Here is a 19,092-nt window from a genome sequence, read left to right on the forward strand (position 1 = left end):
GAGTCCTTTAGGATGCTGAAGTGTTATTCGGGGCCTAAGCTAACACAAAATTAAATTTACCTCTGACTTGGCTAAGAGCATCACTCTTGTATTAGACGCCTATGTGACCTATTAGAACCTCTTTGTCTTATTAAATGAGGAAGCACATTATCTGAATTCTCTTCAAATGCTGAAGTGATATTTGATTCCAAATGAGTGTCAGAGTGTCGTGCTTCTTCTGAGACTTTTCCTCTCTCACAGCATTCCGTGTATCTGTTAGCAACGCACTCATTCAGTCTCGCTAGTGTGCATTGATACGGTACCTGCCATCTTAAAGGCTGCTGCTACATTTGGTTTTATGTGACCTATGGAAGAGTGGTCAGCCTGGTGTGCAACTATGGCTGTGTGATGGTTTCAAAGAGTTGTCCTTTTCTCTGGGCAGATGAAGCCCAGATGAACTAGGGCTCACACACATTGTGAGCAGAGCCTTTGGCTGGGTTTTTAGCTTCTGTTAATTTTTTTTTTTTTTTTTTTTTTTGGCTGGGAGACTTTGAGCAATGCACAACCTCTCCAATTGCCCACTTGAAACCCCAGTGTGAGGCAGTAAGGTTCCTCTGTGTTGCGTTCTTAGACAGCCGTCCTAATGCATTGTTGATTCTTTAAATGGAGTCAGAGGAAGTCAAATGCTCACATTTTCCATATCTCCTCTGAGGTAACCACCATATGCCTGTTTGCAAACTGCTTTGTCAAGTTTGTTTTTAAATACCCAATAAGCGTAAGCCCTTTGGGTACTTAAAGTCTTGCATACAGAAAGGAGCTTGCTAAACCACATCCACTCACCCAGCAAACATGTTTTGAGAACCCTTGCCAGACACTGGGATAAGAACAGTTGGTGTTAGGCGCTATCCCAGTCTGCAAGGAAATATAGTCTGGCAAGGGCGTGGGCATTGTGAAAGGAACGTTTCAGATCCCGAATCCCGATAAAGAGGTCGTGTTCTTTGCTAATACCAGGGCTTACCAAGCAGGAACGGTGGGGGTAGTGATGTGGATGGTTGCCAAGGAAACCTCTCTGGGTTGAAGAATAGCAGGTGTGGGCTGGCCTGGGCAGACAGCATGTCTTCAAGTGTATGTAGCCTTTCCCGACTGGGAAGGACTGAGAGATGAAAGCTTTTCTGTGATGGGCAGTTAGAGAGGGCCAGAGGTACTTAGGAGAATTAAGAAGCTAATTAATTGGTCTTCCTGAGACGGCAAGTCAGGTAGATGGGAGCGCACCACGGAAGCCCTGCTCAGCACCTAAGTGAGGAAGAGAAAGACAGCAGAGCCAGGGCTGCAGACAGCTCACATGCGGGGGTGGGGGTGGGTGGGGTGGGGGGGCGGGGACTGTCTTCAGATGGTTATCTAGTCGTGCTATGTCTTTTCCTAAATGGGTTGCAGAAACCATTTGCATGCTCAAGTCATGTTTCCAGCAGTGACTTTAACCTAAAATCACTAAGTAGAGACATATGAGTGTAAAGTGTTACGGTCTCGAAAAATGCTCACGAGGTGGGGGTTGGGAGGTGGGAGTGGGGAGGGGATTGGGGAGGCAGGTGGGAGCAGGAGTGGTTAGCTGGCTAGAGCTTTGGTGAAAGCACACAGTAGAGGCCTATGGACCTCCTTCTATCATCCCTCCCTCCCTCCCTCCCTCCTTCCCTCCCTCCTTCTCTATCCCCCTCCCTCTTTCCCTCCCTCCTTTCCTCCTTCTCTATCCCCTCCCTCCCTCCCTCTTTCTGTTCCCCCTCCTCCTTTTTTTTCCCTTCCATGGCAGTGGTGGTTTAGCCCCAGGACCTGGGGCATATTAGACAAGTCCTCTAACACTAACTGATGCTCTCAGCCCTCGTTCCGGGAGTTCTGTAAGAACTGGAGGAGGTGGCATTTGCAAGGGGACCACGGAGACATGAAACGTCATACATACAAAGTGTTTCCTGTCTTTCAAAAATAATCCAGCCTAGATGTCTGAGTGATCAGAGAGTTAAGGGCCAACTCATGGGACATTCCTGCTGCGTGGATTCCTTCGAGAGGATATTTGTAAGCCACGTCTGTCATCTCAGCCACTCGGGAGGCTGAGGCAGCAAGGTTGCCTGTTCAAGGCTCACCTAGACTGTCGAGTGAGTTCAAGGACAGCTTGTGAAGTTTGGTGAAATGTAATTGAAAAATAAAACATCAAACAGGCAAGAGGGGTGGGGAGGATCTGTCTCTTTCGTCTGGAGAAGTCATTTCTCCATCACTGAAAACTACAGATGCCAGAACTAGGTAGACACCCACCTGCCCTTAGACCTCATTGCACACTGATCTATTGCCCTGCAGATAAACTGGCGCTACAGGAAACCCTTGATTCCAGGAAGTCTCTTGCCCATATTCAGCCTCTTCCCTGGGCCTTTCGATGGTGCTCTCCTCGACAGAGCACAGATCATCCTCCCTTCCTCCACCATCCCTGGTGCGCCATTTCTTATGGTATGCTCCCACATCTCTTGTTAACTCCTAAGAGATGCACACTCTGGGGTCTTCATCCTCAGGGAGTGTCAGGACCCTGACAGTCTGTTGAACAAGTCTGCAGGGCTTCTCCCGCTGGCTAGGACTGGGGAACACACCAGGATCCTCAGACCCTGTCTCTTTGGTTGGGAGGCTTTAATACCCAAAGCTTCTCAGTGCTGTAGCCCAGACCAATTGAACTAGAATTCCCAAGGCTGGAACCTGAGGCTAAGGATGTTAAAATCTCCCCAGATGTTTTCAGTGTGTCCCAGAGGGATAACCACCACAGGGCTTCTATCCCCAATGCTTATAACACCCTATATTTCTTTGCCAAACGTTCATGAGACCAGTGGTCTTGTCCTAGGCACCACTGCATATTTTTTTTGACAGAATAAGACACACCGTCCTTCGATTAAAGGGTGGATTAGAAGGACTCTTTTAAAAATGTGGATTCTAAAAGTATTTCAACACAATCTCATCCAAAGTCTGATTAGGGAACGGGTATGACAGTGTCACACAGTTTTAAGTATTTAAGATGGTGGGAGAAGGCTTCTCTAAAGCTGCTGCCTTGTTACATAAACCACCTGGAAGCCACAGTCCTCAGCAGGTCTCTCCTCCTTCTGTGTCTGTGTGAGCACAGGCATGGTCTTCACATGTCTAACACTGAGCATATATGTGGGCAACAGATATAGGTATGTTTCTGATTCATATAGTGTTTAATCTGTCACTGCATACATTGCCTATCCTGTTTTAATACCCAGTGCCCTCTTCTCACCACTAAGATTTATTTAAAAAACAAGACAAAACAAAACAAAAAAACCACAAACAAGCTATTAGTTGGTGACATTGGTCAAATTCTCATTTGACTTAGAATGTCATTTGGAATTGAGGAATAAAACCCATGAAATGAAAATGTGGATAGTAAAATAGAGCAGAAAATGGATGATTCGCTTCTGCCTGAAATGCATCTGTTTAGAGTGAAATGTAATAGGACCTTCTTAGGAGAAAGGACCTAGAGGGGGAAAGCCAGAAGTTAGCACTTTTGTCTCCCTTTGCAATTTTTCAGCCACCAAGTAGCTGGAATTCCATAAAACTACAAGGAAGTTGGTTTCAATGGCCCTCCCTTCTGGAGAACCAAGCCTTTCTACACTGTGAGTGTTGGAGGTTGCTCTTGTGCATACACATGAGCATATTTGATTATGAACCAGTGTGATGAAAAAAATCTATTTTTACTAGGAAAAAATGAATCTCATACCCTCATTTGTCAGGTATATTACCTGTTTTGTGGAATAAAACTGCATTCATTCATTCATTCATTCATTCATTCATCTGATCATCGATCTATTTTAATTTTATGTGGTCCCACACCTAGCACAGGCTCTGGCGAGGTATGGTAGGTCCCTGTCTATATGATGCTATGTGATGTTTGGGGCATTTTCAAAGCTCTATTCTGAGCTGCTGCTGCTGCTGCTACTGCTGCTGCTGCTGCTGCTGCTGCTGCTGCTGCTGCTGCTGCTGCTGCTGCTGGTGGTAAGGTGTATGGGGCGTGTGCGTGTGTGTGTGCTTGCGCATGCGCACACGCGTGCTTCTATGGTGCTTTTGTTGTTAGCTCCACTGGGGATAGTAGCCCAAGCAAATCTAAAATGCATAGATTCTATCTGGCTGAGGAGTTAGGGATATGGCTGCCAGGCTGCAGCTGCTCTCACACTGGGACTGGGACCTCAGTTTTTACTGTGGAAATGCTTGGTGTGGAGCAGAGTAGACGGCTGGCTAACTTCTTTCAGGATCCCATTTCTCTCTCTAGAGGTCCCTCTGAGCTAAGAAGTACTGTTCCGGTTAAGGCGAGGAGGGAGGAGGCAGGTCTATTACCAGGCCCAAACCCTCTAGGAAGGCAGGGACAATCCTAGTGCAGTCTGTTGGGCCACTCCTGTGCAGGGGCAGCTGGTATCTTTACCCTCAGCTTGGGCAGACTGTGACCTTCTGTGTCCCTGTTTCACAGGCTGTAACTCCCTGCTGATCTGGGACCCTGCTGTTTTCCCTGATCTGCCCTCCCTCCCTTTCATTCTTAAACCAGATTCCCAGCATCCCTTCACCAGTAGCTCTCCTATCACTTCTAAAGTAAAGATCTCAGCTCCCCATGCATGCTGTGGGAAAGTTCTGCCCCAATGGGACTGTTGAACTCTAATCCAGTGCTACTGTTCAGTGTCCTTATGATCCCTCTTCTGGAACCAGACTGGTCTGGTTAGCATCCTGTTCATAGTCTTTAGTTTATTCCCAAGCAGACAAGATGGTGAATACATTAATTCCAGTGATGGCAGCCTGCGTCTCTGAGCTAGCCTGTGTGTGACTGCTATGTATTCGGTAGGTACTACAGAGATGGGGAACACATCCTTTCTTTCTCTTTATTCTATGCGTATGGGTGTTTTGCCTGCATGTCCATCTGTGTTCCACATGTCTGCCTGGTGTCTGTGAAAGCCAGAAGAAGGCACTAACTACCCTGGAACTGAAGTTGCAGTGTGGGAGCTGTCACTCAAACCTGGGTCCTCTGGTAGAGCAGCAAGTGCTCTTAACCACTGAGCCATCGCCCCAGCTCCCACATTCCCTTTAAGATCATTGAGTCCATTGATGTTGAGATATAAGATCCCTATAGCAGTAAATGAAAAGGTGAGAGATCATTATTGACCAATAGCAGCAAGGCACTTGGTCTCTTAGGCACGATCTTGCCTTCTGCATCCTCCTGTGCATCCCTGGGCTCTGTGTGTTCTGTGTCCACACCAACCACTTCACTGCGTCCTCCAGAACACGTCCACGTCCTCCAACTTGAGCCTTGATCCTGAGCTGATCAGCTGCTTCCTGTGAATCTGTGGGCTCATCAGACACAGCACTGTTGGGCTCCTGCGGCTCTGCAGGATTCGGATAGGGCTCGAGGGTCTCAGGTGGCATGCTGACCTGAAGGGAAGCTTCCTGGCTTCCTATTCCTGGCTTCCATTTTCTCTCCTTACCTCAGTCCTCTACAAACATCCCAGGGTGTGTCACTGAAAGCTATCAGATGCTCCTCCAACTTCAGAGACTACCCACTAATAATGCTATGGGTCCTGTCACATCTGTAATTCTAAAGAGACCCTGTCAACTGGATCTGCAGCGACTGAGCCCAGAACTCGGAGATGATTTGTTTTGGTTGGGCAGTGCTGGGAAGGAAGGGCCTTTGCCCCCTGAAGTTCGGACATAAAGAATTTAAATTATCAAATGACATGCATGGGGACCCCTCAAGAGTGGCTGTCATTGTGCCTGATGTGCTGATGTGACACACAGTAGGTTCACTCACTGCTTGTTGCCTTCAAGTTAATCTTTTGATTAATGGGGAAGTAAAGTCAGCAAGGATTTGATGGATGTGTCAGTCCCTCCCATAATAGTCATCTGAGGCTAACCCACTCAGGACCTGGATGGGAAGCAAGGCCTTTCCTCTGGTGCTGGGGAGATGGCTCAGAAATCAATAACACACTTATGACATAACACTGACACAAAACACACATGCACCGAATAATCTTTAAAGAAAGTCCTTTGGTGATGTGACGGTGTTCCATACATTCTAGTCAATGCAGTCTGCTTTGTTTTCTGGGCCTGAAAAGGTCTGCCGTTCTCTGAAGAAATGAGAGCTGCACAAAAGCTGGATCCAGAAAATAGGTCATCCACGTGAGCTGCAGTTATCTTCCTTCAAGCTTTCGTCTGGGCTCGCTTGAGATTGCTTTTCTGCAAAGGGCAGATGTGGCTACCCTGGCTGAAAGGCAACTGGTGTATATGTGTGTGTGGGGGGGCGGGGAGGGAGGAGGGAGGAGAGAGAGAGAGAGAGAGAGAGAGAGAGAGAGAGGGAGGGAGGGAGGGAGGGAGGGAGGGAGGGAAAGAGAGAGAGAGAGAGAGAGAGAGAGAGGGGCTTTGGCCTTGGGCCCCTGTTAGGCCTCCCAGATCCTCAGAGCTAGCTCTGCCCTTGTCTGAGCTGTTGAGCTCCCATTAAATAGGGGAAATGTGCTTTTTCAGTACTGATTTCCACACTAACATACATATACATACACCACATGTGCCTTACAGCCACACAATCACAACTGTGACCCCTGTATACATCATGGACATAGCTCACAGAGAGCACACACGTGCACCTAACATGTTCACAGCCACTTGATTTGTCCCCTGCAGTCTTTGATAGAGCAAGCCTGTGGGAATATAAAACACTTTATTTCTGCACATAGTCTCTCAGCTTGAGGCCAAATTGGAGGGCATTAGTCATCAGTAATTTGCAGTTGCTTTTAAACGTATTTCACTCAGAGAGGTTTAAGGCAGCCACAGCTCAGATTTCCCTAGGCTTTGGTAAGGAAGTGAAAAATCTGATCATTTAGTTAATCATTGTCATGGCTATGGCTACGTTTTGTTCCTTAGTGGTGGCTACGTCGTGACTGGCCTGTGAATTAGGTAGCAATCTGAACAATATTAAGCAAATCGCATTATGTCACAAATCTCTCTTTCTCCTGGTATTATTGATGTTTAGCGTTTAAAATCCATCGGCCATTGTATAAGGAAACTCAGAAGTCAACCTGGGCATCGGTGGCTTCAAGCTTGGGTGTCTCTCTTGGAGGTTCGGGGTCAACAGCCCCAGGTTTGATCAACTCAGCAAGGATGGACTACAATAAACTTTGAGAGACTAGTTCAGCTACTTCATTTTCCAGACGGAGGGGAGGGAGGGTGTTAAAGGCAAAGAGACTTTAGAGATTTGCCGGGATCTACATGGCTGCTGTTCCTGGTGCCAGTGTCCCTTAAGGAAGTAATGCTTCACGTTCCTGCTCTGGAGTCAGCCCGCATGGTCATTAGCCCCTCATAAGCAGTGGGGACATGGATCCTTATGGAAGGAAGGATACACCATGCCACTACCACTGTTGCTTCTTCTAGCCCCGTTGTCTCCCTTGTCAGAGGGAGTCATGCATGCCACTCCTAGTCCCCTCTCCCCAAAAGGTTGGCCTTCCACCCAACCAAAGGTCTGGGTTAGGAGAAACGACTAAAAGGCAAAGGCAAGTTCATGTCTTTTGCAGCTCAACCCCTCAGGAAGTTCCCACTTCAGGGAACTGTACATCTTCTCCTGCCACTTCGTGGTCCCCTTCCTCTTGATGTCTGTGCTAACACTGTGTTTCTGTGGAGGCACCGAGACAGGATGTCAGTGCCAGCCCACATATCAGAATCCACACTATGGCAATGGTTCTAGAAGCATCCTCTGAAGATGAGTTAAATGAGGTTGGGAAGCCCTGGCAAGAAGGGAATGGGACAGTGGTTTGTGGTCAAAGGAATTACAAGGGTATTGGACCCAAGAGAAGCTGAGGAAGGGTCAACAGCAAGAGGCGTTAAGAGGACAAGAGCGGCAGATCTGAAGGGCCTGTGTGGATGGATGCTGGAGATCCTAGGGCCCTGTTATAAAAGCAATAGTTATTTAATGGACTCACACGGTTCACAAGACCCCATGGCAGACAGCTGTGTGGGAATGCGGTGCAGGGGGCTGGGGCAGGAAGAGCAGCTGACAGAGGGGTAGCTGAGGTGATAAGAGGTCCAGAGTCAGACATGCTCTGCTTGCCAAGCCATGCGTCTTGCAAAAGGTTGCGTTCCCTTGCTGCAGGGTCATCTTTTTCTAATGTGACTTACGGTGGCAGTGGTGACAGGTGTTTACGCTACAGATGTGTCTTCAGCATGGAGCTGACAGCACTTTCTCCTAGAAGCAGGCCTTCATAAGCAGGTTGCCTATCCGTAAAGCAATTTGGGATTTGCTGGGGTTAATTAATCCCTCTTGCTCATTTAGATTCCTCGACCTAATCATAGCATTTTTTAATTTTGATAAAAATATTTAGATTTATTAATCTCATGAGCATGAGTTTCGCCTGCATGTGTCTATCCTGATGCCCTGGGAGGTCTGAAGAAGTGATCAGAGCTTCTGGAGTTACGGGGAGATTTGTGAGTGGCCGTGGTGGTTCTGGGAATTGAAGCTGAGTCCTCTGCAGAAGCACCGTGTTCTCCTTACCACTGAGCCACCTTTCCTGTCCCTCTCTTCTGATTTATGCTACCACTTGTTAGCTTTCCATCCTGGAGCGCAAGAAGTGAGGCAAACCAAGTGTTTTACAGAGTGGGTTGTGACGGATTATTCGTGCTTTTCCAGTTACTCTTGGCTTTTTGAGCATTTCTACAAGTAAGGTCTGTGTTAAGACTGCAATCCACAGAAGCTATTTTGTGAGAGTAGGGCAATAGGACAAATGACCAGCCTATGAAAACTGTCGTTTTATCTGCTTTCTCTGTAAATCAGACTTAGCGTGCATCCACTTTCCTTGTCCTGCCAGCTCAGGACCCAGGACTCTCCGGAGCTCGGAGCAGCGACCCAGGCGGAGCAACTATTGGCTGAGCCTGGTTGCCCAAGGGGTGCGGTTCTGTGAATAGGGTGACTGGGACACCCATGAATGTTCCAGAGTCCTGACTAGTAGGTCAGGGACGGACTTCTTACCCTGGCCATTGCTCCCACACATCACCCAAAGCACTTTCACAGCTGACGGCCCTCACTTCCAGGCTCCTATTGAGTACAAAATGCCAGACCTCCCCACCTCAAGTCATCTGCTGCCCTGCTCAGAGGCATTGAGCCCCATGATTGGCTCACGTTAAGACATGATCGAACTCGGAGAGAACATCCTGCCTTGCTTCCTGAATGCTAGGAGGCATTAAATGTGTGCGTCACCATGCCTAACAGTAGAAATATGTTCATTAAGAAAGATAGTATTTGAACTGTAGGATTTAGTAAATGTTCTAGTTTACTAATATTGCATGGAATCAGTGTTTACAAAGATTTGTAATTTTTAAAAAAGCATATGTATATGTGTTCGTCTATGTGTAGGTAGGAGCATGTGAAGGAAGGCGCCCTGGCCAGAAGTGAACATCAGATTCCTTAGGGCTGGAACTACAGGTGGTTCTGACCTACTTGGTTTGGGTCCTAGGAATGGAACTCAGGTTCTCCACAAGAGCAGTAAGTGCTCTTAACTGCTGAGCCATCTACCTAGACCAACAAGGTTTTATTTTCAAGGAGAAAAATCTAATTGGTATTTGTTTAGTTGAGACACACTCAGTCTTAGTTTGGGTTTCTATTGCTTTGATAAAACATCACGACCAAAAGCAGTTTGGGGGGAAAGGGTCTATTTGCCTTACATATTACATGTCATGGCCTATTGAAGGAAGCCAAGGCAGGAACAGGGTGGAAACCTGGAGACAGAGCTGATGCAGAGGCTTGGGTGGGTTCTGCCTACTGGCTTGCTCCTTATACCTCGCTCAGCCTGCTTTCTTACAGAACTGAGGACCACCAGCCCAGGGATGGCACCACCCACAATGGGCTGGGCTCTCCCCCATCAGTCACAATTAGGAAAACATCCTACAGGCTTGCCTACAGCTTGATCTATGGAGTCATTTTATTGACTAAGTTAATGCGAGGCTCCCTCCTCACAGTTGACTCTAGCTTGTGTCAAGTTGACATAAAAACTAGCCAGCATGGCATCTCATGTAGTCCAGACTAGCCTTAAATGCCCTACATAGCCAGGGTGGCCTTGAACTTCTGATCCTCCAACTTTGACCTCTCGAGCTTTGAGATTTACACCATCACCCTCACAGGGTTTTGTTCCAGTATGGAACATCTATTGAGCATTGGTTTGATAGCTATTTACCTATAGGTCAGAGTACGGGACTAAGGCATGGCCTCTATGTACAGGGAACTCACTGGCGGAGAAGACCAATGTGCAACCAGTGAAATGTCAGGCCATGCGGTAAGAACTAGGAAAGAGTATCTAATCAGTGGGGCCATCAAAGGAAGGTTCCTGTCAGCAGGAACATGAGGGCAGCCTTCCGAAGAGATGCCGTCAGAGCTTGCTTGAACGGGTCCTATCAGTGTGCAGATAAGTTGTGGTGAAGAAATCAGTTCCTACTCTGGCAGTATGACCATGTGGTGCTAGCTTGTGTTTAGGTCAGGAATTATTCCCTTGTGTGTTCATGGCTGCCAGGGATGTGTGTTCTCACTGTGCATATCTATGGATGTTCGCTGTATTTAGTATATATTATTATATGTGTGCTATATGACAATGTATGATAATATACAATATGTATGTTCCCTCTGCCTTTTAAAATGCTCCTCTTCCTAAAAGTTCTATAGATTTGAAAACCTTTTTCCTGAGTTGTGGCTTATATATACTGTGCTCTACCTACCATCTCGAAGAGGCTTCTGAATAGCAATATTCTGCAATGGCGTCAGTCTCCTGAGCACAGAATGTTGCCGGACAGGTTTCTATTTATATCCTACTTGATAGGCTTGACCAACCCTAGGAGGTCCGGGCGGGCGCAGGCTGCAGGTTGCTTTGATTTGAACCTGTCGCAGGTAAGACACCTCCATTAGGACTAAATGAAGATATTCTGTAAGGGCTGAGGCCAGCTTGTGAGAATCTCACATTGGTTTGTGTGTGTGTTGGGGGTGGGGGACACTTCCGAAAAGAACGGCCTAGGAGGTGTGGTGGGATCTAAGGACCTAAGCTTGGTGGCCCTCTGAGGGCAGGGATGAGGAATTCCTAGACAACTTGCCAGTCCCTTCTGTCTCAGGTAGGGTCTGTTCAGGTTCCTGCTCCTCCCTGTGTCTTCTCTTCTCAGGGTGGCCTTCTCCTGCTTCCTGTGGTCCCTGCCCCCCACACCCCATGCACTCACTCTCCAGCCTCTCGCACCCCCTTTCCCACCTCACCGTAAATCCAGACAGGAAGACTTCCCCTTCCAGAGATTTCTCATTCGCTTCTCCCCCTTTCCTTAATTTATCTTTTAAAATAGAGTAAACATGTGCATTGCAAAAAAGAAAAAAGTGTAAAAGAAGACATATTATTTTCCTTTTTTTCCCGATGCCTCTTCTTCCTGGTGTCACTCCCTAAAGTTTGAGAATTTTTGTCTAAGCTGGGGACATGGCTCAGTGGGAGAGTGTGTGCTTAGCATGCAGGAGGTCCTGGATTTGATGATTAATCTTTCCTCCTAACTTCTCTGCCCCTTCTAAAACCCTACGCAAAACTTCTCTCTCTCTCTCTCTCTCTCTCTCTCTCTCTCTCTCTCTCTCTCTCTCTCACACACACACACACACATTCTATAGCATACAGATTTACAAAAACACAAATTCAGAAACATTGCATAAATTAGCTATAAATATAAACACTCTATAACACAGTTATCATTTCCTTTGTACAATTTAAGAATGAAAATAAAATCGGTCCTCAGCTCCGAAAAAAAGAACCAAAAAAAAAAAAAAAAGAATGAAAATAAAAACCTTTTAAGGTGATGCCAGGCAGCTTTGATTCTAACAGCGGTTGGTTGGTGGAGGAGCAGGAAGATGAATGTGGAAGACCAGCCTGAGTTATGTAGCAACATCCCATCACCAACAAACAAGGGGCTGGATGGCGTTTCATTTTATGTAATAATTATAACAGATAATTGTAGTTATGTCTAGTTCCTTTATTGGAAACAATGTTACACTAGAGATCCTTGTATAGTTACCAACTAGAGATTACACTGTTTTAGCTCTTAATTTATTCCATGATTAACATAATCTATTTTTTACACATTGTTTAAGGACATATTTTTACATTTTGGTATAATTTTTCTGTACTGTTTGTTGAAAAGCTTTCCTTCTAGTGTATAGAAAAAAAACAAGTATGGGTCTTTAATTTCAACACACTGACTAGTAAGTTTTAGCAGAATCCAACAAAATTCCATTAGGATTTTAATGCTGATGATCAAACCATCTGCAAGTAACATTCATTTTACTTCTCCCTCCAGGCTTTTAACTTCTTTTCTTGTCTTATTGCTTGGGGTCTACACGGTACTTGAATGACAGGATGGGAAGAGAAACATTTGCATTGTTCCTGATCCTACATGGAATGTTCACTTTTCTTTTCTCATTAAGGATGATTTTAGGCATTTCTAAATGTCTGCACCAGGTTTAAGAGGTTTCCATCTGTTTTACTATGAGAAGAGTTTTATTATTTAAATTATGTTCGTCCTGAATGTATTTGTATTTCCTAAGATGTTGTTTATTAAATTAAGAGACAGTTTCTAATTTTTAAATTTATTGTTTTAAAATCATGAGTAGATGTTCAATATTATTAGATGATTGTTTTTGTGTTTAAGTTTCATTTTGACTTATTTTTGGTTGATTTGAAACACTATTATCTTATTTCGATTATTTTTTCTTAATTTGTAAACTATATTTTACTATAGTTAGTATGTGTATATGACAGGGTTGGGTATTCATGTGTGGAGGTCAGAGGACGATTTTGTGAGGTTCTTCTTTTAACTGTAACTGTGTTTGGGAATGGAATGCAGGTCATCAGGTTTATATAGTAAGCACTTTGTCCACTGAGCCATCTCATCAGCTGAATTTGTAGTTTTAAGGGCCCTTTCTATATCTACTGAGATATTTGAATGTGCCTTTTACTTTTACAGTTTATATGATGAAGTTATTTTGTTCAGATCAACATTACAGTTCTGGTTTTAGTACATTTACCTGGTTTATGGCTGACTTTTTAAAAGCAATCCTGATATAATACACATTTCTAACCTTAGAGTTTGGGGGGTAGCAATTAAACCAAGGGCCTATGTGGTCTATTTTTGGTACTTTCTATATTACATTATATTTTCCAGTTTTAATGCTTTAACCCTTTTTTTCCCCATAACCCATAGCACCTCTTATCTCGCATCCCACGCATTAACTTGTCTCTGTCATATGCACACCTCTGGAGTGGGATTTTCTTATGATAATGTCAAATTTGTAAAACTTATTTGTAGAGCTCTTAGAGATTTAATAATTTTATATTGTAGGTCTAGCCTCTGCCCTTTATTTCTTGTCTACTTACATAAAATAGAATCATTGACAGATGTATTTCCTCCTTATTGTTAATCCTGTTTTGCTTTGCAAACTTGATAATTTCAAATAGGATAATTGAATCTCAATTTCACTACAAAAATTTTAAGCATTTATTTGTGTACATGAGTGTGTGTGCACATGATAAGGGGCATGCATGGAGGTCAGAGGACAATATTCTGGAATCAGTTCTCTCCTTCTGCTGTGTGGGTCCTAGGCATTGAACTCTGATTCTTAGCCTTGATGGCAAGCACCTTTTTCTCACTGAACTGTTTTGTTCTGGTTTTAGTTTCAAAGTGTGTGTGTGTGTGTGTGTGTACACACACGTGTCCTAGGTCCCTGAAGAATTCCTTCTCTGCTTTCTTAATCAGTAATTTCCCAAGGAAATGTCTGTGTTCCAAAATGTATTCATGTTCCCTCAGTACCATATCTACCTAGCACTAGAGCCATCATGTTGCTGGGAATCAGCTGCTTTTCCTTTTGAAATGTTCAAGTACTGTGTCTTTGCTCTTGGTGAATGTTGAGTCCAAAAACAATTCCAGACAAATGTCTAACTGTAGTGCCTATTAGCATTCCAATTCAGCATTGCAAATCCCTGTTACAGAATCCATGCTGGGACCTGGCTCCTCCCATCCCCTCTCACCCCAGTCCCTACCCTAAACTTGTCCAGCCCATGGGCTTCCCCTCCCCCAGCTTCTTATTCCTATAGAACTCTGTCATTTCGGCCCTGTGCTCTTTGTCCTCTTGGCTCCCACTCTCTCTTTTGCTCCTCCTCTCTTGCTCTGCTCCTCTTCTCCTCTTATGGTTCTGTTCAGTCTACTGCTTGTGTTTAGTCTACTATTGTCTCTGCTCTGGACTCTTCCTCATATCTACAAAACCAAACCCAAACCCAAAAACCCCGTATCCTCAACCATGCCTTGGAGAAGTCATATCCTCACTTAATACATACACCTAGTGCCCAAACACCCGTTTATACAGTGGTTGTGGCTTTGGTAAGGTTCCTTGGTTAGAATGGGAGACGCCCAACTCCTCAGCTTCCATTTAGAAGCCTCACATTAGGTAAGGCAGGTAAAGGGGTTTTAATAAACTCCTATCCTTTGTTCCTTTACCTGAGTCTCTCGAAGGCCTGAGAGCTAATCCCCTATACAAGATGGACAGCAGTAGAGGAGCCCATCCCTTCTCAGGTGACAGCATTTAGCAGACTCAGAGAAGTGGCACATGCCTCTGGGTACTTGTTTTCTGATCCATTTTCCCATGGCTAACTCACTCTATCTCTTAACAAGGGAGAGTTGTCCCTTTACTGTGTCCAAAACAGCTAGTCATCTACTTTAAAAAGATGACATCCTCTTCTGTTTGCTTTTTGCTACTGCACTGTGCTGTCAGTCACACTTGGGGTTTGTGTTGTTAGTGCTCTTCATCTGGTCCTAGAGAAGGGAACAGCCTAGCTCTTTTTTGCCAGTTTACTCATGAAGTTAGGCTAAACACAGGTCAGAGCTCCCTTCCTCCTCCTCCTCTTCCTCCTCCTCCTCTTCCTCTTCCTCCTCCTTCCCCTCCTCCTTCCTCTTCCTCTTCCTCCTCCTTCCCCTCCTCCTTCCTCTTCCTCTTCCTCCTCCTTCCCCTCCTCCTTCCTCTTCTTCCTCCTCCTCCTTCCTCTTCTTCCTCCTTCTCTTCCTCTTCCTCCTCCTTCCCCTCCTCCTTCCTCTTCTTCCTCCTCCTTCCCCTCCTCCTTCCTCTTCTTCCTCCTCTTCCTCCTCCTCCGGTCATTCTCTACTTCCTCCTCCTCCTCCTCCTTTTTCTCCGCTCCCTCACTTCATTCTTTTCTTTCTCCTTCTGCTCCTTCTCTTCCTGCTCCTCCTCCTCCCCCTGTCCTCAAGTTTCTTATAGAACGGTTTATAGTTGAATACAACTAGCAATTAATACCTACTCACTGAATGCATAAATAATATTTTAGCTACTTTTCACTAACTTGTGACCCAATTTGAAAGACGAGAAGATTAAACATTATCTATAAGCAACTCAGTTTTTTAAAAAGTATTTATTTTTATTTTGTGTGTGTATGAAGTTTTTCTGCATGTTTGGCTGTGAACCATGTCTGGTGTCCACTGAGGTTAGAAGAGGGCATTGGATTCCTTAGAATTGAAGTTAAAGATGTTGAGTCACCACGTGGGTGCTGGGAACTGAGCACCCTCTAAGGGCAGCCAGTGTTCTTAACTGTTGAGCTATATCTCCAGTCCCACATTTTGGGTGTGGATAAATCTGAGAGGTGATAGAAGGACCCAGCAGTACATGAAAGACTTAGCCACACATCTGAATGAGTCCACTAAGCTCTCACCATGGTCTGGAAAGAGTTGGTTCTCTTCTACTGCTTTTGATCCAGCATGGAAGACCAGCTCCAGGCCTTTGAGAGGGGCCAGGTAGATGAGTAGGGACTCTGTCAGGAGCACCTTTATGCTCTGAAAGATATCTTTTATCTTTCTTCACCAAACACATCAATTTTAAGGACACGGTGTGGAATTCATTTCTTGGATTCTTACTGCTGAAAACTAGGCTTACTTTGCACTATTCTCTCCTCAGCACACCCCTGGCTGCTGGGGGACATCTCAGTGAGGTCATGCACAGTTCTGCGATGCTCTGTGACACCCGTGACCACAGCTGTGGGTGGACTCCCCTTCATGGTGATGGCACGTTGTAGAGATGAGGAAGGTGATGACGGTGGCGTCTTCACTCTTCACAGTATGGATGTTCATTCTGCCTTCCCTTGGGAAGAGAGGACAGGAGCCCACAAGCAGAAGGAGGTCACTCTATTCTTCTATTGATTTTCCATGTGCCTTCCAATGGTTAATTAGTTTTTCCTAACTACATTTCTGCGTTTAGCTGGGACAGCAACCTTACTGGGAGATGGGCTGTGCCCCAGAGATAGTGGACGGAGAAGGTCACTTTTTGATAATATGACTGAAGGTGTTACATTTTTTTCTTCTCAGTCTAATTCCCTAGTATAGAGTGAAGATTAAAAAAAAAAAGATGTTGCTGGTCTTTTATAAGTGTGGCTTAACTTTCTCCTTTGTAAGCAAAGTACTCACCTACACTTTACACTTGGTGTGCCTCCCAAAAATATTCCTTGCTTTTGTAGGCTTTGCATTTATCATGATGAAAAAAAAAAAAAAGGAGGGCAGAGGGGTTAATCTTCGTAATTAGCATATTCTGGTATTCTTATAAACTAAGAATCTCCGTCTTCTGCAGCATTTCCCACTGTTTCTATCCACTTATTAGTGAGAACATACCATGCAATTCTTTTTGGATCTGAGCTATGTCACTTGGGATGACATTTTCTAGTTCTATCCATTTGCCTGCAAAACTCAGGATGTCCTCGTTCTTAATAGCTGAGTAAATGAACCACATTTTCTTTATCAATTCTTGATCTTAGAGTGTGAGCCATTGGAGTTCCGTTTAGGAAAATTCTGCCTGTGCCAATGAGTTCAAGGCTCTTTCCCACTTTCTCTTCTATTGTATTTAGGGCATCTGGTTTTATGTTGAGGTTCTTGACCCACTTGGACTTGAGCTTTGTGCATGGTGACAAATATGGGTCTAGTTTCATTTTTCTACATACAGACATCCACTTAGACCAGCACCATTTATCGAAGATGCTCTCTTTTATCCATTGTATATTTTTGGCTTCTTTGTCAGAGATCAAGTGTGTGTACGTGTGTGGTTTTATTTCTGGGTCTTCAATTCTGTTTCATTCATTAACTTGCCTGTCTCTGTACCAATACCAGGTAGTTTTTATCACTATTGCTTTGAAGTAGAGCTTGAGGTCAAGAATGATGATTCCCCCAGCCATTCTTTTATTATTAAGAATTATTTTTGCTATTCTGGGTTTTTTGCCTTTCCAGATGAATTTGAGAATTGTTCTTTCCATGTCTTTGAAGAATTGTGTTGGGATTTTGATGGGGATTGCATTGAATCCATAGATTGCCTTTGGTAGGATGACCATTTTTACTATGTTAATTCTGCCAATCCATGAGCATGGGGGCTCTCTCCATTTTCTGAGATCTTTGATTTCTTTCTTGAGAGACTTGAAGTTCTTATTATAAAAGCCTTTCACTTGTTTGGTTAGAGTTACCCAAGATATTTTATATTATCTGTGGTTATTGGAAGAGAATTGTTTCCCTAATTTCTTTCTCAGTCTGTTCATCATTTGTATAAAGGAAGGCTACTGATTTATTTGAGTTAATTTTATATCTGGCCACTTTGCTGAAGTTGTTTATCAGCTGGAGAAGTTCTCTGGTAGAATATTTGGAGTCACTTATGTATACTATCATATCAGCTGCAAATAGTGATACCTTTCTTTTTTTTTTTGCCAATTTGTATCCCCTTGATCTCTTTTTGTTGTATTATTGTTTTAGCTAGTACTTTGAGTACTATATTGAATAGTTATGGGGAAAGTGGGCATCCTTGTCTTGTCCCAGATTTTAGTGGGATAGCTTCAAGTTATCTCTCCATTTAATTTGATATTGGCTGTTAGGTATGGGCCTTGAATTCCTGATCTCTTCAATACTTTTAACACGAAGGGGTGTTGTATTTTATCAAATGCTTTTTCTGCATCTAAGGAGGTGGTCATGTGATTTTTTTCTTTTAGTTTGTTTATATGGTGGATTATGTTAATGGATTTTCATATATTGAACCACCCTTCATCCCTGGGATGAAGCCTGCTTGATCGTGGTGAATGATGGTTTGATGAGTTCTTGGATTTGGGTTGTGAGGATTTTATTGAGTATTTTTTGCATCAATATTCATAAGCAGATTGGTCTGAAGTTCTCTTTTTTTTGGTAGGGTCCTTGTGTGGTTTAGGTATCAGAGTAATTGTGGCTTCATTGAATGAATTAGGTAGTGTTCCTTCTGTTTCTATTTTATGGAATAGTTTGAGGAATATTGGTATCAGGTCTTCTTTGAAGGTCTGGTAGAATTCTGAACTAAATCCATCTGGCCCTGGCCTTCTTTTGGTTGGGAGGTTTTTAATGACTTCTATTTCCTTATGGGATATGGGCCTGTTTAGAACGTTTACCTGCTCTTGATTTAACTTTGGTTTGTGGTATCTGTCTAGAAAACTATCCATTTCATCTAGATTTTCCAGTTTTGTTGATAATAAGCTTTTGTAGTAGGATCTGATGAGTTTTTGAATTTCCTCCATTTCTGTTATGCCTCCCTTTTCATTTCTGATTTTGTTAATTTGGATACTGTCTCTGGGCCCTTTAGTTAGTTTGGCTAGGGGTTTATCTATCTTGTTGATTCTCTTAAAGAACCAACTTTTGTTTTTGCTGATTCTTTGTATTGTTCTCTTATTTGGTTGATTTCAACCCTGAGTTTGACTATTTCCTGTGGTCTACTCTTCTTGGGTGAATTTGCTTCTCTTTGTTCTAGAGCTCTCAGGTGTGCTGTTAGTGCTATGAATTTTCCTCTTAGCACTGCTTTCATTGTGGCCCATAGATTTGGGTATGATATATCAACATTTTCATTAAATTCCAGGACATCTTTAATTTCTTTATTTCTTTTTTTTTTCTGGGGCTGGGGACCGAACCCAGGACCTTGCGCTTCCTAGGCAAGCGCTCTACCACTGAGCCAAATCCCCAACCCCTAATTTCTTTATTTCATCCTTGATCAAA

The 19,092-nt window shown here is 44.1% G+C and overlaps 1 protein-coding gene across 7 annotated transcripts in view; it reads left to right on the plus strand.

Moving 5' to 3' along the window:
* The window catches only part of Myo3b (myosin IIIB), a 406,405-nt gene that overhangs the window by 18,987 nt on the left and 368,326 nt on the right, over positions 1-19,092 (plus strand). For 6 of the 7 annotated variants that reach the window (XM_087653545.1, XM_087653546.1, XM_087653547.1 and 3 more), the window contains exon 1: positions 10,840-10,918. The gene's annotated coding sequence lies outside the window, so the exon portion shown is untranslated. 7 annotated transcript variants of the gene reach the window in all.

Source organism: Rattus norvegicus, chromosome 3, assembly GCF_021556685.1.
Source record: "Rattus norvegicus strain SHRSP/BbbUtx chromosome 3, alternate assembly SHRSP_T2T, whole genome shotgun sequence".
NCBI lineage: Eukaryota > Metazoa > Chordata > Mammalia > Rodentia > Muridae > Rattus > Rattus norvegicus.